Below are 27,383 nucleotides of genomic sequence, written 5' to 3'. Positions count from 1 at the left end.
GAAAAAAAAAACTTTGTTCCAAACATTATGGAGGGTACTGTATGCTAGAGCTACCAGGGACTTCTGGGCATATCCTTTGAAACAATACTATATAAAGTGCACTTTATTTTTCTAAGTAAGAATCAAGTGGACAAATATCATTGTTTTTATCAGCCATCAGCCAATTCCATCGTAATAACAGAGTTCATGTCACATTAGCTATAAAAAAATAAATCCTGCTGCAATTCAAAATGGTTATTTAATTTTCTTTAACTTTACAACAGCTATAGGTTAGCAGAATCATTTTTACCAAGTAAAACTAAATATAATTGATGCAGCATTTAGGCAGATTTTTACATAAAAAAATGAATTAAGGGATATGAGGAAAAGGCAGGTAGGTGGAGTTGAGTCAATGATCAGATCGGCCATGATCTTATTGAATGGCGGAGCGGCTCGATGGGCTGGATGGCCGACTCCTGCACCTATTTCTTATGCTCTTATGTTCTTATTTCTCAATTTGTGGTCTGAGGGTTTGTTTTGGCAGTTGAGACCACTAAAGACAAAGCAACAAAGGCAAATGTTACTGATGTTAATATACAAATAAAGCAGCATTGTAAATATGACAACAAAATAAAAATTCTCAGCAAGTTTTCCGAACAAAACCAAAATGCCTGTGATCCGAGTAGGGGCTCAAGCTTTTCATCCCTCCCTGCCCCCTTGTGTTCTGTAGATTAGCTATAGGAGGACCTTGGTCAGTCAAATAATTCTTAAAATGGTTTATGGATGAATAAAAGTGGAGAACCACTGATTAGATAGGTTATAACTTGCTTTTATATAGGTGAAGTAGCCAGCAGCCAGCATTCAAAATGCTGATTTCCTTCCCCGACCACCAAGATTATTATTTGGTGTCCAGTCCGTGGAAAAAGGAGAAGGATTTGTCACTGAGAATATTTCTGGGATGCCTCCGAAATGGGCTGAGGCATTTTAGGTAAGTGAAAGGAAAAGATTTGATGATTTTGGATATGATGCAGGGGTTCCCAAAGACTCGATAGAGAAAGGAACTCTCTAATGATGCAAGAGGAAGGAGTGGTGCAGAGGACAGGGGGTGGAAATAGGTTTGAAGTGGCATTCAATATGATTGAGATTAGCTCAGTGAGGGGAGGATGAGGGAACATTTGGGGAATGGATCACACAAAGCGCTGAATGACATTCAAGAGGAATGGAGGTACAATAAACTTATTGGGGAAGGTGTAGCCATTGGAAGTGGTTAAAGAAGTAGGAAGCTCAAGGAGAATCCCATCATTCCCAGTATGTATTGAAATAAGTTAATTCAAGTGGTGTTTTGCCTGTTCAGTATATGACAGCTTGATTGATGACTAAGCGATGTGATCCTATGATAGTCCTTTAGGAAAGCTTATCTGATAGATTGAAAATTCTATGTACTAGTGGTAGGAGTGTAAATAGGATATGTTCTTTCAAATTAAACTCGGGTTGGTGGTCCTGTATTGAATGCATTCAATTTCTGCTGTTGCTATCTCTTCTCAATTTGTTTCACACACCATTAATAAGAAACATGAGACTTTTCAATACGAACAATGTTTATTGGTGTCTCTTTCCTTTCAAGCATGGGTAACAAAATTCTGTGACAAGTAGTAAGCTGAAATAATCACCTTTGGCTTGGTGGTTTTTCTTATTTAGTCAGTAATTGATTTTTGTTCGGAGTTTGTGAAATGTTGGCAACTCCATGATTAAAGCATAGAAATGTCAAATGAGGATAAGATGGAGGATAAAAAACTGTGTTGTCAATAGGTACAGTCCAGCTACACCCTTTTAAGTATTAAACACTCCAGACTTTGGTGTTTAAGCATTCCCTTTGTTTCATATTTACTAATGAAGTCACCAATGTTTCGCACAATGGTCAATGGCACTGCTTTTTCTTTTTAGGTCTAAGTCAGTGGTATAAATCCTGCCCAAAATGTTGAGCAAACAATGTTTAATTCCCCAACAGAAGCTTATTTCTATAATTATTCATAGCATCAAGTACAAACTGGGTTGGGGCTAGGGATGTGTTGATAGTGAGAAATAATGCTGCACTGAAGTCACATTTAAAGGAATAACTAACTAAAAAAGGGTTGCCAAAATGGGTTAAAAAGATATGGTAGGATTTGGAAAGGTGGCTCAGTGGATGACTAAGCTAAGAAAAGATAGGCGAGATTAATTTAAGATGAATCCTCAGCCTAGGGTTAATATTGAAGATAGGTAAAAGAACAACCACGCACTAGATTCTCAGTTTAATGATCACTAAATCCGACTGGTGCTCTAAAGATTGTTTTTCAGTGGAAGAGCTCTACTATTAACTCAGTGAAAGAAGATGTACTCTCATTCCAGGTGGCAGCTGATCTGGACCCTCCTCACATATCTCAGTTCTCCGCTATTGCACGGGTACAGGCAACTCTGCAGTTGATGGAGTCAATCAGCTGCCTTTCTGCAGAACCAACTCTATCCAAACACACAATCAGAATCTCAATGGAGTTGTCACTGCACACGTGACTGGATAGATATCTTCAGTCTTGGTGCATAGTGCTAATGACATCACAATGATCAAACCTTGGCAAAATTCTACAAATGTGTAGTGGGAAGTGTGCTGACTGGATCCATCACGGCCTTGTATGGGGGCACCAATATCTCTGAGAGTAAAGCCCTGAAAAAGGAAGTGGACACAACTCAGTACATCATAGGCAAAATTCTCCTCACCATCGAGAACATCTACAGGGAATGCTGCCATCAGAGAGCAGCAGCAATCTTCAAGGATCCCAGCACGTGCTCTGTTCTCACTGCTGCCGTCAGGAAAGAGGTCTAGGTGCCACAAGACTTGGACCACCAGGTTCAGGAACAGTTGCTACCCTCCACCATCAGACTCCTCGACGACAAACTCAATCAGACACTCATTTAAAGACTCTTACTTTGCACATCATTTATTACTAATTTTATTTTGCATTGCACAGTTTTTTAATATTTTTTTCTTTGTTTACATTTATTTCTTTTGTATATGTTCCTTTTCTTGAGTATGGGTCTTTACACTACCGATAATGCGTGGTAGATTGTGCTTAACCAATCTTACAGTTTTTCGGATTTCCGGCTGGCGACTACATGCTGTAGGGGGTAGTAGTCAAGAGTTCCTGGCAGCTTTTTAACATTTTACACTTATTCAATTTTGTTTTGCCAAAATGACTTAACCTTGGTTCCTTTGCTATTTAATACAACTTTATTTCTGAAAATTACATCAACACGAGGTGCCAAGGCAGCAAAACAGGGTAAAGAAGAAGCAGTCCCTCTGACTTCAGACCTCATAACTAATATGAGATAACGAGACAATTAAATGCAGCCATGAAAGAATGCTATCAAGAGATCGATGTCAAGCTTGAAAAGGTTTTACTCTCAATCTCAATAAATGAAGATTGTTTGTTGGTATCGGTGAATAATTGAATTGAGAGGCTAGAAAGTCATTCTGAAGAAACAGTTGTGAGCAATTGTGAGTGAACTTTGCGGGTGGTCGACTTGGGGGCCCCAGAATAATCGTAATAACATTAGTATTTAGGGCTTAAAAGAAGATACTGAGAAAAGACAGCTGATTGAATTCTTTTCTAAATTACTTAAAGAGGTGTGGGGAAAAGACTTTTTAGATCCTCATCCCATGCTCAATAGAGCACATTACTCATTGATTCCAAGCCGAAAATCACCCATGATTGGTAATTCTTTGTTTTCACTATTTTGAAGAAAATGAATGAGCTATTTGATAGGTCCCTTGCAACGAGACCTGACCTATCAGGGCAAACATATTAGATTTGTTGAAGATTTCTGCACTGAAGTCACAGGAGATGCGGAGAAAGTACCCTGAGGTCATGGCTGAAGTTTACAGCCAAGGACTCAGATTGTCATTGTTGTATCCAGCATGGCGGAGGATTATTACGGATGATGGCCGCAATAAATTTTTTAAATCCATGGAGGACAGCCACAAGGTTTTGTCTGATCCTGCTTTAACTTCAAGTCCATCATGAGTTAACACTTTGAGTCTGAATTTTATCTGTTTCAGGTGGGGGGGGGGGCGGGAGAATTCTCTTCTCTCTCATTTTTGGAAAGTTTCTTTCCCATTGTTATTTGAAAGGTTAAGTATTTAAGTTACTGAGTTTGAAATATTTTTTATAAAAGCTTAATGAAGTTGGGTAGGGAGTTTTTTTTCATCATGCTTGCTGAAATCAGAAACAATTATACTGCACATATTTGTGTGGAAAATTTATTAACTATTCAGGGTTTTTTTAAATATCAGGAGCTGTAATAAGATCTACAGCAGAAGTGAGTGGGGTTTGATGTATTTTCGAGAGCTGATTGCAACTCTGTTTGGCAACCTTCGGAATAGGGAGGGTTGGAAGGGAGGGTGTTTGCTTGGGTTTGTATGGGATTTTCAAGATTATTGTATTTCATGTTTTACATATTTTGTGTTTCAGCATGGTTTGAAGATGACAGCTTTTGGAACAGTGACATATGCAGCTGGAGCATCTATATAACACCAATTAATATTAATTAAGTTCCATGATTTCCTCTATTAGGTTTATATCATTGGAATATTAAAGGTATGAATGGGACAATTACAGGTCATTGAGTACCATGCTAGGTATTTAAAGGCAGATATTGTTTTTCTTCAAGAAACTTATTTTAGGAATTCTGACAAAGATAGGCTCATGTTCGAATGGAAGGGTCAATGTTTTCATTCTTCTACTGATGCTAAAATCAGGGGAATTTCCATTTTAATTAATCAAAATATTCCAGTTGTACTTCATAACACTATATCAGACAAACAAGACTGTTACATTATTCTTACAGGTAAATTATATAATAAAATGGTGGTGTTGGCTAACGTATATGCCCTGAACAGTGATGAGCCAGTATTTTTTGATTTTTTTTCAGCCTACATGATTTAAGTCAATATTCATTGATTTTTGGAGGTGATTTTAATTGTTGACTAAATACTGCTTTAAATCATTCTTCCTCTAAACCAGCAGTTCTTACTAAATAAGCAGCTGTAATCCACTCTTTTTAAACAAATTTTGGTATTTCAGATGTTTGGCTTTTTTTATATCCTAATAATAGAGAATATACTTTTTTTTTAAATGTGCATCATTCCTATTCTAGATTTGATTATTTCTAAAAGATAATCAATTGATTTCAATGACCAAATCATGTGAATATCAAGGAATTATTATATCTGATTATGCTCCTGTTATCTTGTCTGAGTTTGACTGACATTCCTTTCATAAAAAGGTATTGGCATTTTAATTCGACCTTACTCTCAGATAATGAGTTTTAAAAAAAAAAAAATTATGGAAAAAAACCAATACAGTTTTTTATTTTCCCCCCACCTATTTCTAATCTAATTGTATGGATACAATGACAGCATATCTGAGAGGGCAAATTATTTCTTATACAGCTAATATGAATAAGAAGATAAATAAGAAAGATTGGAATTAATTAATCAAATCAAAATAATTGATTTACAATACGCTCAAGATAAAAGTCCAGATTTATATAAAATGAGAGTTGAGCTTAAAACTAAATTTGATTTTCTTTCTACTTACCCCATCAAAAAGCAACTGTTGAGGAGTAAGAGTTATTTTTACATTCATAATGAAAAGTTTGGCAAGCTTTTGGCTAGCCAACTGAAAGGAATGCCTGCTAAAAAAAAGAGATTTGAATGGGAGATGATACAGTGACTACTGACCACTTTAAAATAAATGATACCTTTAGCGAATTCTACTCTAAACTCTATACATCTGAATTTAACTAAAATTATATTTCAGTATTGGATTTCTTGTACTGCCTAAATCAGCCTACACTTTATCAGAATAAACATACAAGTCTGGAGGCTCCAATTTCTCATGAGAAAATATTACTAGCGATTTCCTCCTTACAATCTGGTAAATCTCCAGGACCAGATGGATATCTTGTTGAAGTTTATAAATCTTTTTCTATATTACCTTATTGAAGATCTGTGTTTGATGATGCTTCCATTACCTTTTAATGAGTCTTGAATCTATTTTATTTTGAAAAAAAGGAAAAGACCCCATTGAATGTACCATATAGGCTTATTTTATTACTTAATGTGGATATGAAGATTTTGTCCAAACCTTTGGTCCTTAGATTAGAGATACTTTACCATTAATTATTTCTGAGGACCAAACTGGTTTTATTAAGAAGCAATATTCTTATTTTAATATACATCAATTATTGAATATTTTAACCATATAACAGTTTATGGCATGGAAACAGGCCATCTCGGCCCTACAAGTCCATGCCAGGTTACACAAACAACTCCACTAGCTCCCTCACCTATTCTCTGCCTATAACCCTCTAACCCCCTCTTATCCATTTATATATCCAGCCTCCTCTTAAATGAAAGAATTGACTCTGCCTCAACTATTTCCTCCGGAAGATTATTTCATTCAGTCACCACTCTCTGAGTGAAGAAGCATCCTCTATTGTTTCTCCTAAAATTTTGCCCCCTTACCCTCAATTTGTGTCCTCTTGTTTCAACCTCCCCTGCTCTCAGGGGGTAATAGTCTACTTGCATCTAGCCTATCTATTCCTTTCATAATTTTAAACACCTCTATCAAATCCCTTCTCAATTTTCTATATTCCAAGGAATAATGTCCTTATCTCTTCAATCTTTCTCTGTACTCTAGGTATTTTAAGCCAGGCAACATCCTTGTAAATCTTCTCTGCACCCTTTCCACCTTATCTATATCCTTCCTATAATTTGGAGACCAGAACTGAACATAATACTCCAAATCTGGCCTCACCAATGCCTTAAACAGTCGCATCATCACTTCCCAGCTCCTATACTCTATGCTATGATTTATGAAGGCCAGCATACCAAATGCCTTCTTAACCACTCTGTCAACATATATTCACCTGCTACTCCTGATCCAAAATGTATTTTTTTTAGATGCCAAGAAGACTTTTGATCAGGTGGAATGGGAAAATTTATTTGCCATTTTGGAAAAATTGAATTTTGGACCATGTTTTATTAAATAGGTTAAATTATTATATTTATGTCCTACTGCCTTAATTCTTACTAATTCACAGCAATCAAAACTTTTTAGGCTTCAGCAGGGTACCCATCAAGGTTATCCTTTAAGTCCTTTGCTTTTTAACCAGGTACTAGAACCTCTAACAATTGCTCTCAGGAAAGTAGAAATTTTAAAAGGATATATAGGAATGGTATCGTACATAAGGTTTCCTTATATGCAGATGATCTTTTGCACTTTATATCCAATCCTGATGTTTCTATAATCAAACAAATTAATTTTATTTGCTGATATTACAGTTATCTGTCTTTAAATTAAATCTGCATAAAAGTGAACTCTTACCCTTAAAGCATTTCTTATTAAGATATTCTAATTTCTCTTTTAAGACTGAACGATCAATTTATCTATCTTTGAATTACAATTACTAGGAATTACAACAATTCTGTTGTATTTAATCAGGTCAAATCATTGTTATTGAGATGGTTACCTTTATTTATTACTATGATTGGACATATTAATTCTATTAAAAGGAACATTTTACCTAAATTTTTGTAACTTTTCAAATCTTTACCAATTTTTATTCCTAAATCCTGTTTTGATTTACTGGATTCGCTTATCTCTTCTTACATATGGCACGGGAAACACCCCTGATTAAATAAAGCTCATCTTCAAAAGACTAAAAGAAATGGTGGATTGGCATTTCCTAATTTTAGATTTTATTATTGGGCAATCATTATTCATAATCTGATTTTTTTTGGTGCAGTTCAATAAATGAGTTGACCACTCTCTATGGGTAGAAATGGAATTCAATTTTACTAAAAGCACATCTATATTGGCAATTTTAGAGTTCTTTCTACCCTTTTCCTTTTATAAACTGAATGATAACCCATTAATGAAACATAGTTTGAGAATATGGGAACAATTCAGAAGTTTTTTTGGATTTCCAAGTTTTTCCCTGGTCAGTCCTATTATAACTAACCAGCTTTTTCAACCTTCTTTATTAGGTACTGTTTTTAAGGACTGGCATAGGTTAGGTATTAAATGTTTTAAAGATCTTTTTATTTAAAAAAGTTTGAGTTCCTTTGAGCAATTGGTGGTAAAATTTAACTTACCAAACACTCATTTTTTTTTGGTATCTAAAGGTTAGAAATTTTGTTCAATCAAAGATCCTTGACTTTCTGCAGATTCCTGATATAAATATTCTTGATTTATTTTTTGATGTTTAGTTTTCTCATAAAGGCTCAACATCAATTATTTATAACAATTTATTGGACTTAAGAATAGTCTCATTAGTTAGGATCAAGAATGATTGGGAACAGGATTTGTATTTATCACTTTCAGATGAGGTTTGGGACTATATGTGTAATCTGATTAACATACGACCTTCTGTGTACAACATTGTTGCAATTTAAGGTGGTCTATAGAGTTCATCTGTCTAAAGTAAAACTATCTTGCTTTTATTCAGATTGTAATCCTTTATGTGACAAATGCAAAATTTTTGAGGCTTCGTTAATTCATATGTTCTAGGCTTGCTCTCGTTTAGAAAAATTTTGGGAAGATATCTTTCAAATTTTATTGGTGATTTTTAAGGTGCAAGTAGAACCCTGTTCCTTAATTGCTTTATTTGGATCTTTCAATAAGATGATGTTTTACGGATTCCAACTCAAAATCGAATTTTATCTTTTACTTCTTTGGTGGCCAGATGGGCAAATTTGATTAAATGCAAAGACAATACCCCACCTAAACATACACAATGGCTAAATGATATCATATCTTACCTTGGTTTAGAAAAAAAAATCAGATACACTATTAAAGATATAAATATTAACTTCCATAAGATGTGGGGCCCATTTATGGACATTTATCATAACCTAAAGAATTAGGGTGTTTAGATGCATTGGTGCAGTGCTGTCTGGTTCCAGGTTGGTGCCATTGATTCCCTGATTCCCATGTATCCTTTTTTTTTCAGATAACCTTGTTTAGAGGTATTGATTTAAAGGTTTTTTTTCCTTATTTTTTTGTTAGTATAGTAGATAATTGTTTTGTTTAGTTGAGAATTGTAAATATTGATTATATTATAGAAGGAGAAGAAAAGGGTAGAGAATTTTTTTAAATAAAAGAAATTTTACGTCCCTTGAAAATAAATGATAATTTCTTCTTGTTTGGAGTGCAGAATTTAGATCATATTTTGAGAATATTTCTTAAATATAATAGGAATTGAGATGTTTAATTGTTAATGATTTAAATAAGATTCAAAATATTTTATAAAGAAAAGAATTACAGATATGATTTATGTATGTAGTGTCTTATTTATTCTGTAACTGTATTCATCATTTTATTTAATTGTACTATTTTTATTTGTATAAGTTCTTTATTAAAATCAATAACAATATTTTAAAAAGAAAAAACCTTTATTGAGGAGGTTACCAGGAAAGTTGATGAAGGAAAGGCTGGGGATGGAGCAAGATGTTCAATAAATAAATAAATATATAATGTTTCGGGAATATGAAAATCTCAGGTGGTTAGTGTGAGCAGTTTATTTGGTCATTCAGCATTCTCACTTGGTGCTTTCACACTGCCACTGAAAGCTGGTATTTATTTGCCTTTTTTTTGCCATTTCACCTGCCTGTGTGAACAGTACCAACATGGTATGCTGGGGTCATTTTCGTCCCGGTACTTACCCGCCAAGGTAGTCGTATCAGAGCTGATGCGAAACGCTTCAGCTCCAGTGTGAAAGGGTTCCCTGCCTTTCTGGGATACCAATGATGTATCACTGCAGGTCCCACCTCATTTTGACCTGGGCTGTGTAAAAGGTCGCACTGAACTGGCTTTTCTTGGTTCAGTGTGAATGCTCCCAACTGACCCGGCCCGGCTATAAACACGGGTCATTGACACACCAATTTACCAGGATCTCAGAGTGAAAGCACCTACTGCCTGTGAGAAGAAGCTGTACCTCAGCCTGGTGGTGCTGGCTCTGGTACTTCTGTATCACTTTCCTGATTGGAGCAGCTGAAAAATGCTTTCTGTGAGGTGGAAAGGGTCCTCAAATATTTAGTGTGCACTGTTCAGTCATTGATCCTGGTAGGTCATATCGATGGGGGCAGAGAGGGGAGAGAGTGATCCTCTCTGCCACTCTTTGGTCCTGTGGATTGACCTTTGATACACTGTGATGCAGCTGGCTTGAATGGTCTTGATAGAGATCATGTAGAAAGCTGGTAGCCCTTCCCACTTCAGCCTTCTCAGTAAGTGCAGTCACTGTTGCACCTTCCTGACAAGTGAGGAGATATTGTGATTCCAGACTAGGTCACTCCAAGGAAATGATGCTATCCATTCACTCTACTACAGAGTTGTTGATGTGAAGTGGAGGGTGGTCATTCCAGGTCTTCCTGAATTCCACAAACATCTAATTTATCTTGTCCACATTGAGTCTTAGGTTGAAGCCATTCCTTTAGGTGGTGTGAAGAGTAGAGTTACAACCAGATGTGAAATTTAAAAAAGAATGTCATCAATGTGATACTGGACCATCAGATGGTACCTTACATTTTCCACAAGACAGGACTTCATGCTTCAAGTATCATCTGTGGCCTGGGATGGTATCAGTCCATCAGAAAGGTAGAGCGCAAGTCCATTGTATAGGAAGACATAAAACAAGAAGAAAAAAAGGAAAAGGAGGAATAATTGGAGCAAGATGAGGAGAGGAAATGAAGATTAAATAGGAAAAAAATGAGTTTGGTTCAGTTACTGCAAAGGAATCAAGATTCTAGTTAATTGATCCAAAACAATGACTTGAATCCCTCCATGTCTACAGAAAAAATTAAATTCAAGTATTTAAATAATCTTACACTTTTGTTGAAGAAAAGCTTGTCTCAATAAGTGCGCACAAGGAAGGACCTGATCATTGTAAAAGCCTACTTCATTCACAGATGTCATTTTAGGGATGGACATCTGCCTGCTTCCTCCACTTGGACCTATATACAACTCCAGACAGAAGTTTTAACTGTCACCTTAGTTCAGGGTCAATCAAGGATGGACAGAAAATGGTGGTGTTACTTATCACCATCCACATCCTGTAAATAAAGGAAAAGAAAATCAGAGGAGTGGTAGGAAGAGAAGAGTTGGAAGAGGAGGGAGGAGAAGCAGGTATGGAAGGAGAAAATGGAACTGTAATCTTTGTGCATGTCCTTCCGACCTGTACACCAGGGAATTATGAAGAACTACTTACAGGGCTACTCATATTCCACCTTAAGTAATCCCTATGCCATCAGTGCTCTGTGATTAGTAAAGGATTACTTAAGGTGGTATGTGAGTGAGAATCATTGCTCTAGACCCAATTGTTACTGAAATATTTTGCTTAAGAAAAATTGATCATTGGCCCATTTCCTTTGGAGCTATGAAACCATGCACATAACGAGTCAATTAGGTATTATTAAAACAGTGGTTTTCAAACTTTTTCTTCCCACTCACATACCACCTAATGCCTTACTAATTAGTAATGCCTTACTAATCACAGAGCACTATGGCATAGTGAGTTTAAAAAAATGTTGCCCACCCTAGAACATGTACAACTGAGTTTTATAACTCTAACAACACTTTGTTATTCATTTACATTCTCAACAATGAGCAACCTGCATGAACAAATTGTTTACATATTTAATCTATTTGCAAGTATTATTTTGTTGCTTTGATCATTTCCGAGAAACTTATATTGACTTCCTGATTCAACCCAATTGAATTTTCTATTGTTTCTTGCACAGCATCATCTGGATCAACCCATGGAAGATATTCACAAGCAAAACCTTTTAATATTCCTGAAATTAAGTCTTTTTGAGGAATTAAGCCATTTACATGTACACTTTTGATTTTTATCACCACTAAGAGGTCACCCTGCATAGCACACTTCAACTTTTAACTCCGACATTTGTTAACATTCAAAGTCTGTCGCTGTGTTTGGATTAAAAACAGACATCTGTTAGTCTGTACTCCTCCTCCTGCCTTTTCTTCCCTTGTCCCCAGAATTTTAATTCAGACACCTGCCTGCTTTTCACTCATACCTTGAAGGAGGTATGGGTGAGACTTCTTGAGTTCGTCCAGCATTTCTGTGATTTGATGACAAACTCAGAATCGGCAGACTTTCATATTTCACTGTGTTGGAATTGTTTCTCTCCATGACTTGAGTCATGATTATCTTCCTTCCACTCTCTTCTCATGGTTTGGCTGAAAAGCTCAATTATGTTCAGAGTCTTCTACACATGAGGAACTCAGCAGGAGTGTAATCTGTTGTGGAATGTGGCATTATCTAAGGTTTATGAAAAGCTGACTCGATCATCTTTCATTGTTAAATCTGAGTGTACTTGTAATACTTTAATGTTCATTTGACAATTTTCACTGACACTAAATGGTAATAGTGCAGCAAGTTGAATGAAATGAATGAAACTACCTCTTCTGATAAAGCGTGACAAGTTAATATATATATAGTTTAAATCTTTGGTAGAACATTCAGTTCACATCCTGTCCATCCATGATCCATTTCAAGGTTCAATTTATTGTCATGTAATAAAGGCAGTGCAATATTGCATGAAACTTGCTTTCGTCTGCCGTAAGGCAGGCAGGTTCGCCATTGGCAGAAATTGCCTGAAGCATCTCTTACAGTCAGAGAATGAAAAGTAAAAGAGAGTCCCTTTAGAGCACACATGTCAAACTCTGGCCCACGGGCCAAATTTGGCCGCGATATAATTATATTTGGCCCGCAAGATCATTTCAAAAATGTATTAGAGGTGTCCCGCCGATGTTTTTTGGTAATGTCACCCCTACCATCCTCCCCCTTCATTGCACATCCTTCCCCATTGTAACACGAGAAATTGTAACACGAGAAGTCTGTCGATGTCATCAGCCGGCAAGCCGGTTGGAAGGCTCCCCGTACAACCAGTCACTTCTCCCACCTGTCGAGTGGTGCGGCGGATTGGTGAGTGCCTGTGATTTCCTGTCAGCGCGACCCGCATGGCAGGCTGCGCACGGCCCCCGGGCAGCGCGAGCCCTCTGCGACTGGCACCGGACGGCCCTTCCACAGCGCGAGCGCACTTGTCCTGGTCGCCACGGCCTTCAGGGCTTGCACCCGCGCGGACCCCAAGGACGGCTGGTTCGGCCCTGCACGTGAAGAGAGAGATGGTGGCTGTCCACAAAGGCTGATCGGCAGCGCGCTGGGCCTGAGTGGGTGGGCAAGCAGGGGTGGGCAGAGGGAAGTAATGGGCAGGTGAAGTTATGGTGGTGCGAGGGGCAATTAGAGGGAGGGATGAGTAGAAGGAGGGGTGGATAGGGAAGAGGTAAAAGGGGAGGGGCAGGGCGAGTAGGGGAGGGGTGATTAGAGGGTGAGAGACGGGTAGAGGGAGGAACAGGTTGAGGGGAGAGGCAGTAGAGGGGCGTGTATAGGATGGGGTGGGTAGAGGCAGAGCGAGTGGAGTGAGGGGTGAGTAGAGGTTGGGTAAAGGACTGGTCAGGTAGAGGGACGGTGGGTCGAGGGTGAATAGAAGCCTAGAGCCTGAGGAGTGAGGAGGAAATGCTGAGTCCTGATGCAGGCCAAAATGGACACAGCCTGTGAATGCTGACTACATCTCCACAGGGACCAAATAGGTTTCCCTCAGGTCAAGCAAAGGGTGAACTTGAACTACCTACTCCTGACCTGTAACATTATCCTCCTAAAGTTATATCCTAAAGTTTAACATTACATATGTTGAAAGAAGAGAAAACATGCAGATGTTGTTGAAAATTTTCAATAAATATTTAGTTCGGCCCTCGACTTAGTCCAAGTTTTTAATTTTGGCCCTCCGTGAATTTGAGTTTGACACCCCTACTTTAGAGTCACTGAGTGTTCTAGATTTACCTCCAACACTTCTGCAGCCCCCCTCAGCCACACCGGGTCCAGTCCAAACCATCAGCAGCCCAAGCTCCAGATCCTTCAGCACCATTGGCACCCTCTCGCATCCCAGTTCCCATACCTGGCACTCCTTCAGCCAGTCATGAGCCAGTCTCCAGCAGCCTGCAGCCTGGAGTGAATCCCTCCAATGCAGTTGTCAGCAGCTGGCAGCCTGCGTGGGCTCCTCACCTCAAGTCACCAGCAGCCCGCTGCCTGCATTTTCTTCAGCCGCAGAGTCCCTCAGTGGTTCGCCACCATGGTCACCATCCTGTGGGCTATCTCCTCTGCTTCTCCTTCTCAAATGGGGTGGGGGAGTGGGTGGCCTCCCCAGTTTCTGGTGCCTTGCGCTAGTCCTCTGCTACCCTGGTGTCTGTAACACCTTGAGCCAGCTGCCAATCATAGGCACCTCCATCTTGGCAGCATTTTTAAATAAAACCACTGTTGGCTCCATTTAAAGACCATTTAAAGCCTGTAAGCAGCTGATGGCAGTTTGATTGAGCGGTTGGACCCCATGGGAGCCTTGTCACTCCACTCCCCACTCTCCGCAGGTCCGCACCAATGGCAGTGGTGCCATTGCAGCAGCTCCGCTATATATTCTTTTTGAGAAACTATCAAGGAGCTTAAGAAATTCTGTTCCTCCACCCCAACCCCCTCCCCCCCCCCCCCACTTCATAATAATTAAAGTACAGTCCATGAAAATATATTTTTGAACATTTCCAACCCCATGCAGGTGCTCTCACTGGAATGGGATTGAAGCCTTAATAGTTAGTATATGGCAGTTATTTCAAGATCAAGTTTATCATCATCTGGGTATTTATATGTATCTAGATGAAACAGTGCTTCTCTGGACCACGAGGCACATGTTTGACCTGCTGAGTTTCTCCAACATTGTGTTTTTATTTCAATCGTGGTGTCTGCAGGCTTTTGTGTTTTGAACATCGTTCATCAATCTCACAGCCTGGCCATGTATGAAGAAGTTATTTCCCCATTGTTTTTTTAATTTTTTAAATTTCTCACACTATGAACCATATCAACCAAAATATGTACAAATGTTTCTCATTAAATATACACAGTGACATATTCCCCCTTTTTTCCCCCCTTCCCTCCCTCCCCCCTTCCCACCCCCCTCCAAAACCAATAAATATTCAACATATACAATAAAATAAAACCATAAAACAACGTTCTCACTCAAGGGAAAAACAATAGAAAAACTTGTCATCTACTTTTACACACTAAATCTAATCGTTTTGTCTTATCATTTTATCATTTTAGGGGATGGAGGTCTGAGGCAAGCTCTCTCTGTTACATTCCATGCACGGTTCCCAAATTTGTTCAAACAATGTGATTTTATTTTTTAAATTATATGTTATTTTTTTCCAATAAAATACATTTATTCATTTCCATGTATCATTGCTGTACTCTCAGGCTCTCTTCCATTTTCCAAGTTGACATTATACATTTTTTTGCTACTGCTAAGGCTATCATAATGAATCTTTTTTGCGCTTTATCTAATTTGAGGCCTAATTCTTTACTTCTTATGTACTTAAAAGAAAGATCTCTGGATTTTTTGGTATGTTGTTTTTTGTGATTTTATTTAATATATGATTTAGTTCTTCCCAAAACATATTCACTTTAGTACATGCCCAATTTTCATGTATTGTTATTCCCATTTCATTTTTACAGCGAAAACACCTATCTGATATTGTTGGATCCCATTCTTTTAATTTTTGAGGAGTAATATGTAACCTGTGTAACCAATTATACTGTATCATGTGTAACCTTGTGTTTATTGTATTCTTCATAGTTACAGAACATAACTTTTCCCATGTTTCATTCTTTATCTTTATATTTAAGTCCTTTTTCCCACTTTTGTTTGGGTTCATAGCTTATTTCATCATTTTCCTTACCTTGCAGCTTAATGTACATATTTGTTATAAATCTTTTAAATATCATTGTATCTGTAATTCATTTTTTTCCTTTCTATGTGTATCTTCTTCCATATATTAAGTAAATGATGCAATACTAGTGAGCTGTTATATTGCACCAGATTTTCATCCCACTTATAAAGTATATGTTCCGGTACCTTCTCTCCTATTTTATCTAGTTCTATCTGAGTCCAGTCTGGCTTTTCTCTCATCTGATAAAAATCTGATAAAATCCTTAATTGTGTGGCTCTATAATAATTTCTGAAGTTTGGTAAATATAAACAACCTTGGTTATACCTCTCTGTTAATTTATCTAGTGCTACCCTCAGTTTCCCCCCCACTATCCACAAGAATTTCCTTATTATTCTCTTTAGTTCAACAAAGAATTTCTCTGTTAAGGGAATTGGTAATGTTTGAAATAAGTATTGTATCCTTGGGAACACATTCATTTTAATGCATTTCACCATCCATATCAACATAAGTGGTAATTCTTTCCAATGTCCTAAGTCTTCCTGCAATTTCTTTATTAATGGCTGATAATTTAGTTTCTACAAGTGGCTTAAGTTATTGTCTAACCTGATACCTAGGTATCGGATTGCTTGTGTTTACCATTTAAATGGTGATTCTTTTTTAAGTTCTATATAATTCACATTACTCATTGGCATCACTTCACTTTTATTTGCATTGACCTTATACCCCGATATTTCTCCATATTCCTTCAATTTCTTATGTAATTCTTTTATTGATATCTGTGGTTCTGTTAGGTATACTATGATGTCATCTGCAAATAAACTGATTTTATACTCCTTCTCCTTTATTTTTATCCCTTTTATTTTATTTTCTATTCTTATCAGCTCTGTCAATGGTTCTATTTTTAAGGTGAACAATGAGGGGGATAATGGACATTCCTGCCTAGTTGATCAACTTAATTTGAATTGGTTTGATACATATCCATTTACTACCTTTGCCAATGGTCCATTATATGATGCTTTAATCCAGTTAATCTATTTTTCTGCAGATTGAACTTCTATAATACTTTAAATAAGTAGTTCCACTCTACCCTGTCGAAGGCTTTTTCTGCATCTAAGGTAACTACCACCGTTTTTACTTCCTTGAGCTGCATGAATTAAATTAATAAGTTTACAGACATTGTCCGCTGTTCGTCTTTTCTTGACAAATCCAGTTTGATCTTGTTTTACTATTTTTGGTACACAGTCAGCCAATCTGTTTGCTAATAATTTTGCTATTATCTTATAAGCTGAGTTAAGTTGGGATATTGGTCTATATGATGCTGGTGTTAATGGATCCTTTCCCGTCTTTGATATTACTGTAATTATTGCTGTCTTACATGAGTCTGGTAAGTTTTGTGTTTCTTCTACCGGATTCATTACTTCCAGGAGAGGAGGAATTAATAACTGTCTAAATGTTTTATAAAATTCTATTGGAAATCCATCCTCTCTTGGTGTTTTATTGTTCGGCAGCTTTTTAAATATATCCTGTACTTCCTCTATTTCAAATGGTTTTATCAGTTTGTTTTGCCCCTCGTCTTGCAATGTTGGCAGTTCAATTTTAGCTAAAAACTCTTCTAGTTTATCATCTTTCCAGAGATCCTCAATAATTCTTTGATCCCTTTTTAAGCAGTGCTCCTGGTGAATGTTGTCAATAGAGGAAAGGGAGATCACAAATCTGTAAGATATTAACTAAGTCACAAGGCTAAAGTACTTTGTCTACTTTAAGTACCACTGCAATTGTTGTTGCCTTGCTCTACTGTCTACTTCAATTAACTCTTTCTCTTCCTGGCTTTTTAATTCAGGTTGGTGCAGATTTATTTTGCTCCTGCTTTGATCCAATCGAGAAATATAACTTGTAAATTCTCATAGGTATATATAACTATTTCAGACATGTGTCTGTGTGATTTTGTAGCATCTGCAATAAACAGCTCTATTTGGCTTAGATTTGCAGTGAAATGATGTCAAGAAAGATCAATTAATTGAATCAACTCCAACCATGTTATTCTGTTTACAAATTATTGACTTCTTAAAAATTTTAATTATCTAAATTCTTCAGCACTTGTTATAGAAAAGTTTTCAAGTTCACGATGTTTTGTCATTGGCACTTGTCTGAATTTATTTCAAATATTGTAACTCTGCATAATATTATTTGCTACAACTTCGATGTATGCTTTGATGCATCAATGATTTTGAAGATGTTCTCTTCCCACCATTGTAATCTGAGAACAATTCACCATTGTTCCTGTTGGGATTTAATACATTTTAATCCTGTACTGGTGGTTTCTCACTGTGAACATTGCCCTTCTGGGAAGTGACCGTGCAAACAGAATTACTTTGATTCAATGACTTGACCTTAGTCTGCTGAGGATATGTTCCTCTTTTCCAGCAATTTTTTCTAGTCTTTGATTCTACCTTGGAATTCTCGATCATGGTCATGAACAAGTCACAAAATTCATGGCTTTGCGGCATCACATTTATGTAAATAAATAAAAATAGTGCATGAAAAATCAAGATTAGACAGGGTGTCTTGAATGATATTCTGACATGACCTCAGAGTTGGATATCACAGGGTCCTCAGCCTTTGCAGGGATTTTCATAGGCACTGTTGTGTTCTTCTTCTCAAGGCAAACATAGAAGGTGTTCAGCTCATGAGGTAATGAAGTATTACAGCTATCCATGGTGCTCACCTTTATGTTGTAGGCTGGATCTATCTCTGTCTTTAACTTCCTGGGGAATTGCTACTTTGTGCCAGAGATAACCTTCCGCAGGTTGTACCTGGATTTCATGTAGAGATCTGGATCCCTATCCTTTAACGCCCTTGATCTTGCACTCCTCAGGTTGCGAACCCTCATTCATCCAAGACTTCTGGTTGGGGGACATGTGGGCATACACTAGTACATGCAGTCTTGATGAAGTCAGTGACACATGTTGCATATTCATTCAAGTTTAATCCTTGAATATGGTCCAGTCCACCCAATTCAAAGCAGTCCTGCTGACAATCCTCTACTTCCTTCGACCATACTTGCCCCGTCTTCTCTATTGGTGCTGTGGTCTTCAGTCTCTGCTTGTACACTCAAGTGCAAGTACAGCCAAGTAAACAGACTTGAAAAGGTCTGGTTGTGGTATGGTTCAGTATGCATTCTTGAAGGTGGTGTAGCAGTGGTCGAATGCGTTGACTCCTCTGGTCTCACATGTGACATGTTGGAGGTAGTTCATTATAGTCTTCTTCAGTTTGGCCGATTGAAGTCCCCTATAATGCAAATCAAAGTCCCTCCAGTGTCAGCCTGATGTTAGCTTGGGGTGGAACGTACACCTCGACAATTAGAATGGGCAGCACTTGATCACCAGATCGGGGGAACAGCACGGGGATATAACCATCATGTTTGTGCCTTAGGATGAATTAATGATGACACAAACATCACCTCCCTTGGTTTTTTTTTTCCTGATACCCATGTCTGGTAAGCGCGGTGTCCCTTGGAAGGACTCTCCCCATTTAGCCATATTTCTGTAAAGCCCATCACGCAGCACTTCCTGATGTCTCTCTGATGTTGTAACCTGGCTTGGAGTTCATCGAGTTTGTTTTACAAGGATTTTTTGTTGGCCAGGAGGATGGTAGGGAGTGAGAAGCCTCAGGGCCCAGCTTCTTAGTTTAACCTGCAGCCTCCTGTGTCCATATGGTCAGGACTTCTTTAAATGGTTCGTGGGTTGGCTGCTAGCAACTTCTGCAGTGTTGAAATGGTCCATGTGATGTCTCTATAAACCTCTCACAATGTTTTAATGGACTGAGCAACTGCTGTTTGCGACTCCCGCAGAGCTTATATGGCCCAGTCGCCAGCTGTTTAAAACTCCCGTGGTGCTTAAAGGTGCTGTGGTCTGATGGAGTCTGCCATTTCTGCCAATTGCAAGGTCTGCCACCATTTTTAGGACATCCTTATTTACAGGTCTATTTAATTTTATGGTTATGGGGTTGAGTTTTAATAGTATTGAGCGGGAATATTTGATAATTCCCGTCAGAGCTGCACACAAAGAGTCATCACTGTAAGGTGCAATTTTTTAAATCTACTTCCTACGCAAACAAAACCAAGGAGCTGATTGTGGACTTTAGGAAAGGGGAAGCCAGAGGTGTAGGATCCAGTGATCACTGGGGGGTCAGAGATGGAGAAGGTGAGCAAATTTATATTTCTAGAGTTTCACTATGTCAGAGGTCTTTTCCTGGACCCAACACACAAATGTCATTATGAAGAAAGCTCACCAATGCCTGCTCTTCCTCAGAAGTTTATCAAGGTTCAGGTGCGACATCAAAAGCGTTGGCAAGCTTCTACAGAAGTGAACTGGAAAGTGTACTGACCGGTTGTATCAGAATCAGAATATTTTATCATGATTATCTCACAGTATTTGTCACAATTTGTTATGAAATGTTATGGCCTGGTATGGGAGCACCAAGAACCCTGGGCGGAAAGTGCTGCAAAAGGTAGTGGACACAGCCCAGTACATTACAGGCAAAACTCTTCACACCATTGAGAAAATCTACATGGTCCACTGCCATCAGAGAGCAGCAGCAATCATCAAAGATCCACACCATCCAGGACATGCTCTGTTCTCACTGCTGCCATCAGGAAAGAGGTATAGGTGCCACAAGACTCGTGCCATCAGGTTTAAGAACAGTTGCCACCATACCACTATTAGACTCCTGAACAACCAACTCAATCAGAGTCTTATTTAAGGACTCTTATTTTGCCCATAATTTATTAATGGATATTTACTTTATTCTGTTTTGCACAATCAGTTTGTTTACACTTCTCTTTTTGTTTACATGTCCCCTTTGAATACATATCTTTTCTAGAGTGCAGTTTTATACACTTCTGATAATTACAAATTCTTCCGGGCCCACAGGAAAAAGAATCTCGGGGTTGTATGTGATGTCATGTATGTACTCTGACAATAGATCTGAACTTTGAACTTTGGATGCTGTGTAATTTGCTGAATTTCTCCAGCACTTTATTCCAATGTAATGGCTTCCTAGGCTTATTCCTCTCCAGCACCAAATAAGATTGAGCAGCAAATGCTGACCTTCTGGGTGACTGCTGAATGTCATTGATTGACACCCAACTCCCAGACTAACCTTGTCACATGTGCTGTCATCACCGTTGTCAGTCCTACCCACACTGCAAAATGATTTCCCACTGTGATTGGTTTCAACAGTCTTCCATCTTTTAAGAAGCAGAGATAGCTTTATTCAATTTCAGTCAGTGAACATGGGTCCTGTCTAATATCTGTCAATGGGACATCATGGCATTTAATAACATGAAACATTTGCATGAAAGCTCACACACAAAAAAAATCCTGCATAATCAGATTGCATGTGCATTTCACAACAGCATTTCAACATGCCATGCTTTCCTTTAAAAAAAGTTTAATGAATTTCCAAATTTATTCCCATTTTTACTTCAAAATGACATTTTAATTTATTTGTGAAATGAATATTAATAAAACTTGAATTCTTTTAATTTGAAAATTTGCCAAAGAACTTTTAAATAATTTTTTCACTCACATTTTCATAACAGCTTGTCAAAAGCAGAACCGATAGCTCAAATAATCTCACCTATAATTCTATGGGTACAAACTGCACAATTACCATTGAACAGGATATTATTTTACTTAATAAGATATTAATCAAAATGCCAGATTCTTCTGTTTCAAATATGTAACAATGGTACAAGATTCTTCTGACTAGAGTAACATATTACTTGTAACATTGTGTTTGAAATTGACCTTTCAAGTTAATCTAGAATTCTTGAAATACAAGTAAATTATTCTGTCACATACGTAACTCCTTAGAAACGATCAAAAAGTCACAAAATAGAACTTGAGGCAACTTTCCAACTTAATAGATAGAGCAGAAATGCTCAGCTGCCCGAATCTTGTTAAGATGCCTGTGCATGTTCTGAATAATTTTCTAAACATTCAGATTAATAATCTGAGAACTGTGCAAAGCACAAGTCCAATTTTCTAAAACCACACCGCTGATTCACAAGACACCTCACTGGAAGTCAGAACATCTTTTCCCAAGAAGCTAGGTTTCCCTCAAGTTAGTGGTGAGAAATGAACAAGTACAGCTTGCAGTTGATTGCATCTCATTCGGAGATCTCTTTTATATATCCTGTGTCCATTTTAAAAATTCTGGTTGTGAAAGAAAAGTTTTATAAATATTAATGATGCTGTTTAAATACAAGTTACCACTGCTTTTAACTTGTACAGTGATTTTACATGAGCAAGCTATGTCAGCCCATTGGTAACTCTTAGCAGCCATTAAAGGGTGATACTGACATTATAGCCTGCTTCACGTACCCATTTCTTAATTGTGGCATTGCCTATTGACTGATTACACATAATTCTGAATTTCTTCTTATTTAATTATTGCAGGTTTCTTTAAAATATGTGGTACCATTGTTGTAGTCTTGCCCCTAATATATACAATAATACCTGTAATACATCAATACCCATCACAAAGGATTAAAATGCTGATGCAGGTGGTATAACTGATTGAGGATCATATGACAATACAGGAACAGCTGCCTAATCCTCATCAGGTGGTTAAAAGATTAAGTTGTCTAACTAAGAGAATCAAGCTAGGCAGTTAAAAAAGAAAATCTGGAGACACTGATTACAGTTTACACAAAAATGCTGGAAAAACTCAGTAAGTCACGCAGCACTCTTGATGTAGCAAAGATAAAGATACAAAATCAATTTTTCAAGTTTGAGCCCTTCATCAGGATATGAGCATAAAGCAGGCAGGTGCTTGAATAGAATGGTGGGGATAGGGGCAGACAAGAGGTCATTGGTGGATATCTATGGGAAGTCACAAGGGAAAGAAGGTGAGAAGTGATGGGGGAGGGTAAAGCTCTCTGAATGGAGAGGGGAGGGGTGGAGAGCTGTAGGAAAGGAGACAGAGGGATGTGGAAGAGAGGTAAACAGGAGAGTGGCCTAACAGAAACCAGGAAATGATGTTAATACCATCCAGTTGGAGAGTGCCCAGAAGGAATATTAGGTGTTGCTCCTCTATTTATAGGTGGGCTTGGTTTGGCAGTGCATGAGACCATGGACAGACATATCAGCACGGGAATGGGGGGTTGGAATTGAAATAGTTACCCTCTAGGAGATCCCCACCATTGTTGCAGACTGAGTGTCCAGTCTGGGTCCAGTCTCTCCAGTAGAGAAGGCCACAACAGGAGCACTGAATGCATTAGATGATCCCAGCAGATTCACAAGTGCTATGTTACACTTGGAAGGACTGCTTGGAGCCCCGGATAGTGGTGAGGGAGGAGGTGATGCAAGTGAAGGTGCCTAGGAGGCATTAGTGGGGAGGGAGGAGTTGGCGAGTTAGCTATGGAAGGTGTGGTTCCTGTGGAAGACAGAGAGGGGAGGAGAGGGGAAGATGTGTCTGGTGGTGGGATCATGTTGCACGTGATGGAAATTGCAGAAGATAATTTGGTGGATGTGGAGGTTGCTGGGCTGGTAGGTGAGGACAAGGGGAATCCTGTCCTTGTGTCTAGGGGTAGAGAGGGTCAGAGCAGATGGGCAGGAAGCAGATGCAGGTAAGGGCTTAGTTGATGATGGTAGAGGGAAACCATGTTTTTTTGAAGAAGGAGATGATCTGGACCTCATCCTGAGACATATCTGGCCTGGCTCCCTCTACCCTCCCATATCCAGCTATTACCTCTTGCCTGTGACCCAGTGCTCCTCCACCTCCCCCCTGCCCCCACAACTTTATTTAGGTGCCTGTTTGCTTTTTGCTCATCGCTTGATGAAGAGCTCAGGCCTGAAACATTGGTTATGCATCTTTATCTTTGCAACAAAAGGAACGCTATGTGACTTTCTGAGTATCTCCAGCATTTTTTAATCAAGGCAGGCAGTTATTTAGATATCTTTGTTTAAGGTCCATGAACAGGTAACTGTTCAGAATTACACAAGTTTATTCTACTTGCACTTGTAAAATTCAACACATTAGTGAATAAACATTTAGTTTTTCAGTCACATCCTTTCTTTCATCTCACGCAGACATGTGACATCCAATTGTTATGAAATCCAGAGACTACTTTTTAGATCGGGCCTTACTGCACACTCACTGTCACAAATAATTCTTACTTTGAATTCTTGCTGCTTTCAGATGCAATTAAAGTTCTACCTCTTTTTGGCCAAATGCATTAAGTTTTAGTGATATATGTTTCTCCTCCTTTAGTGCTCCCTTCTCCTATGCAGGTTTCTCCTATGCAGGTTTCTTATTATTTTATTAATTTACAAAATATTCATATTGATCTTTTTCAGTTCTGAAGACCTCAGATATTCCTGCACTGAGAAAAGTTGAAGTATATCATGTACATTGCATTTTCATGTATTATGACATGACAATAAAAAAGGAAACTTCAACCTTGAATTTATCTAAGTGCTCAAATGATAAACTGGAATCACATTCTCACAATTCACACTAACCCTATACAAGTGGGCATTTGATTTTGCCCTTGGCCCATCAGCCATAAAGCAGCATTTGGAGTTTTCCTCTCCAAATTTACAGTGACTAAATCTAGAGAGTGCCAATCCACCTGCAATGACCTCACTTTTTTCCCCCCGCAATAACCGGTGAATTCTTTAGCTTGTGTCCTCTTTTATTTACTCCTGGAATTTGGGAAAATTAAATACAATAGTTTGCAACCTTTGATTCATTTTGTTTCAATCCTCTGGCTGCTAGTTTTAACTTAACTTCCTAATTAATGCACAGTGTCCATTTAAATTACACCCATTTCCTCATGTGCATGTGTCCTTAATGGTCTAGATTCCACAATTAATTTGTTTAGTGTATAACGTGATTGCTTTCATGGCCTTTATTGCTTCTTATATGCCACTCTTTGACCTTTTATTTATGTTTTCTACTATCTGTTACTTTAACTACATCCTCGATCCACTACACTCTTTTCATTATGTCAGCTGTAAGATTTCTTGTTTGTGTATGTTTGTGTGTGTGTGTGTGTGTGTGTGTGTGTGTGTGTGTGTGTGTGTGCGTGTGTGCGTGTGTGAATGTTTGTGTGTGTGTGTATGTGCGTGTGTGTGTGTGTGTGCGTGTGTGTGTGTGTGTGTGCGTGTGTGCGTGTGTGAATGTTTGTGTGTGTGTGTATGTGCGTGTGTGTGTGTGTGTATGTGCGTGTGTGTGTGTGCGCGCGTGTGTGAATGTTTGTGTGTGTGTGTGTGTGTGTGTGTGTGTGTGTGTGTGTGTGCATGTGTGTGTGAGCGAGAGTCTCTTTGCCTTGAAACGTTAACTCTGTTTCCTTTTTCACAGATGCTGCCTGACTTGCTGAGTATTTCAAGGATCTTCTGTTTCTAACTCATTGTGGAGTAGTTTATAGGTACCCAAACATGAGCTAAACTGCAGGATGGAGTCTAACACAAGAAGGGAAGGAGATGGAATGCAGGAAGCAGTGACAGATAGGCAGAAAAAAAATGAAGAAAATGGACTAAGAGACTAAGCTAGCAAGAAACACAAGTTCAGTCAGTGAGCTTCTGAAAAGTATGTAAAAATGAAGAGAGCCAAACAAGAAAATCTGCAGAGGCTGGTGTTGAGTGCTAAAATAGTCTAAAAATCAAGAAGGGAACTCTAAAAGTGAGGTTGAGATTGGGGAATAATAATGGAAATTCGAACAAGGCCTTCAGCCTTTATAGTAAAAAGTACCTACCCATCTTTGTTCAGTCCTACCTCATACTGGTATATGCTGGTAATCTATCCTTTCCCTCTCCATCCCAATGAACAGCCTTGACCTGTATTGTTGGTTTACACCTTTTGCTTTCACAGATGCTGCTTGATCTGAGAAAATCTTTGATTGCTCTTTTATTTGCTTACTTGTTTATGCTGTGTACAGTATATTTTTTGCACTGGTAATTCTGCCATGCCCACTGGAAAAAAAGAATCTCAGGGTTGTATGTGATGTCATGTCTAGACTCTGACAATAAATCTGAAATAAATCTGAAATCTGAAAGCATAGAAGCTGTTGCATTCAGAATAGGATCAATAGGTTCGAAGAGTATCAAGGTTGGACATGTGTTATCAACAAACAGTGGTCTTTATTTATGTACAGAGAACTCACAAAAGGGCACACACTCACACAAGCTAACCCAGAATAATGCACAAATAACGCCACATTGGGTGCAAATAAATCTCTGCTAAACATTCTCAATTCCTGATTGGGAATGCGAAGGTTAAACACATAATGCCCATCCACCCACAAGTACAGCACACCAATGCACAGTAAATTAATTACCACTAACAATTATATCCAATGAACTTGGTTTCCAGCATCTACCATAGTTTGAGATTTGGGATGGGCCTATTGCAGTCCACCTCTGGTGCCCACCCATGGCCTGCAGCCTGGACTTCAGTGATGGGCTTGAGACAGCAGCAAAAGGGGATAAGCAGGTTTCATGTATGGCTTTTCAGAGCAGGGCCTGTTCACATGACCTATTTGAACTAATCATGCGTCAGCCTCATAGGTGGGCAGATCTAACCCTTGGTTGTCAGGTGAGGTGACCCAACTAGGTTTCAGCTGGAGACGTCACATGACCCTCTGCCATCCACATTCCCACTGGGTCCCAGATGGAGAGGTCACACGACCCTCACAATCCACACTGCATTCTGCCCCTTGGAAGTCACCATACCTTGCCAATCAATTAAGAGGTTAGTACCCTGGGGACGTATTTACATCACACACAGCCCATACCCACTGATGTCCTGTCAACTTCCCCCCCAGCCCCACAGGTTCACCAGCTTCCCCATGGGTTTTGAGTTCAAGGGATTGGTCCCTGGCTCATTTAATTTTGTCAATGACTCTCATGCGTAGGGAGTGAGAGGTATTCCCCAACTGACCCTGAACGTGCAGAGCTTCTTGCCAACAGCAGCACCAGTACCACCTCCAACACATGTCCAACCTTGATACTCTTCGAACCTATTGAGTCCAAGGCCATCCTGACTCCTCCTTATGCTGAAATTCCACAGCCAACTCATCGGTCAGCATCTCTACCATGGTGACCATTCATCAAGGTGCTCCTTCAGAATTACGAGGCATATGGTGGCACATATCCCAGATAGCAGCACCATACTACCCCATGGGTAACCAGCAACTGTGCATCCAGATTTAGCCCCTAGGGGATATCCACCTTGGCTGTGCTGTTGGCTGTGGTCTCTCATGCCAGGAGACTGTTACTGGTCACACTCCCACCATTTGCTCAAATCAATGCTGATTGCACCATCTGCACAAACATTCACAAGACCTGGTCACAGTTCGGGGACTCACTCTGAGAGTCGGGAATTGGTATTGGCCAGATTATGTACAGGGAAAGATCCACTGTTGAGCCACCCACCCCTCCGAGGTTTGATGGCTGTATGGCTTGTGTGAGGCGAAGTTGGTTGGCGATCGTTATCTTCCCAACACAG

General features: G+C 38.8%; 1 long non-coding RNA gene across 1 annotated transcript in view; it reads left to right on the top strand.

The window, feature by feature from the left end:
- The window catches only part of LOC138760087 (uncharacterized), a 64,431-nt gene that overhangs the window by 13,262 nt on the left and 23,786 nt on the right, over window positions 1-27,383 (top strand). Inside the window, exon 2 of the long non-coding RNA XR_011355391.1 lies at window positions 16,915-16,984. This is a non-coding gene — a long non-coding RNA (uncharacterized lncRNA). The remainder of the gene's footprint in view (window positions 1-16,914; window positions 16,985-27,383) is intronic.

Source organism: Narcine bancroftii, chromosome 4, assembly GCF_036971445.1.
Source record: "Narcine bancroftii isolate sNarBan1 chromosome 4, sNarBan1.hap1, whole genome shotgun sequence".
NCBI lineage: Eukaryota > Metazoa > Chordata > Chondrichthyes > Torpediniformes > Narcinidae > Narcine > Narcine bancroftii.
The sequence above is the reverse complement of the archived record's forward strand: the minus strand, read 5'-3'. Positions and strand labels throughout refer to the sequence as shown.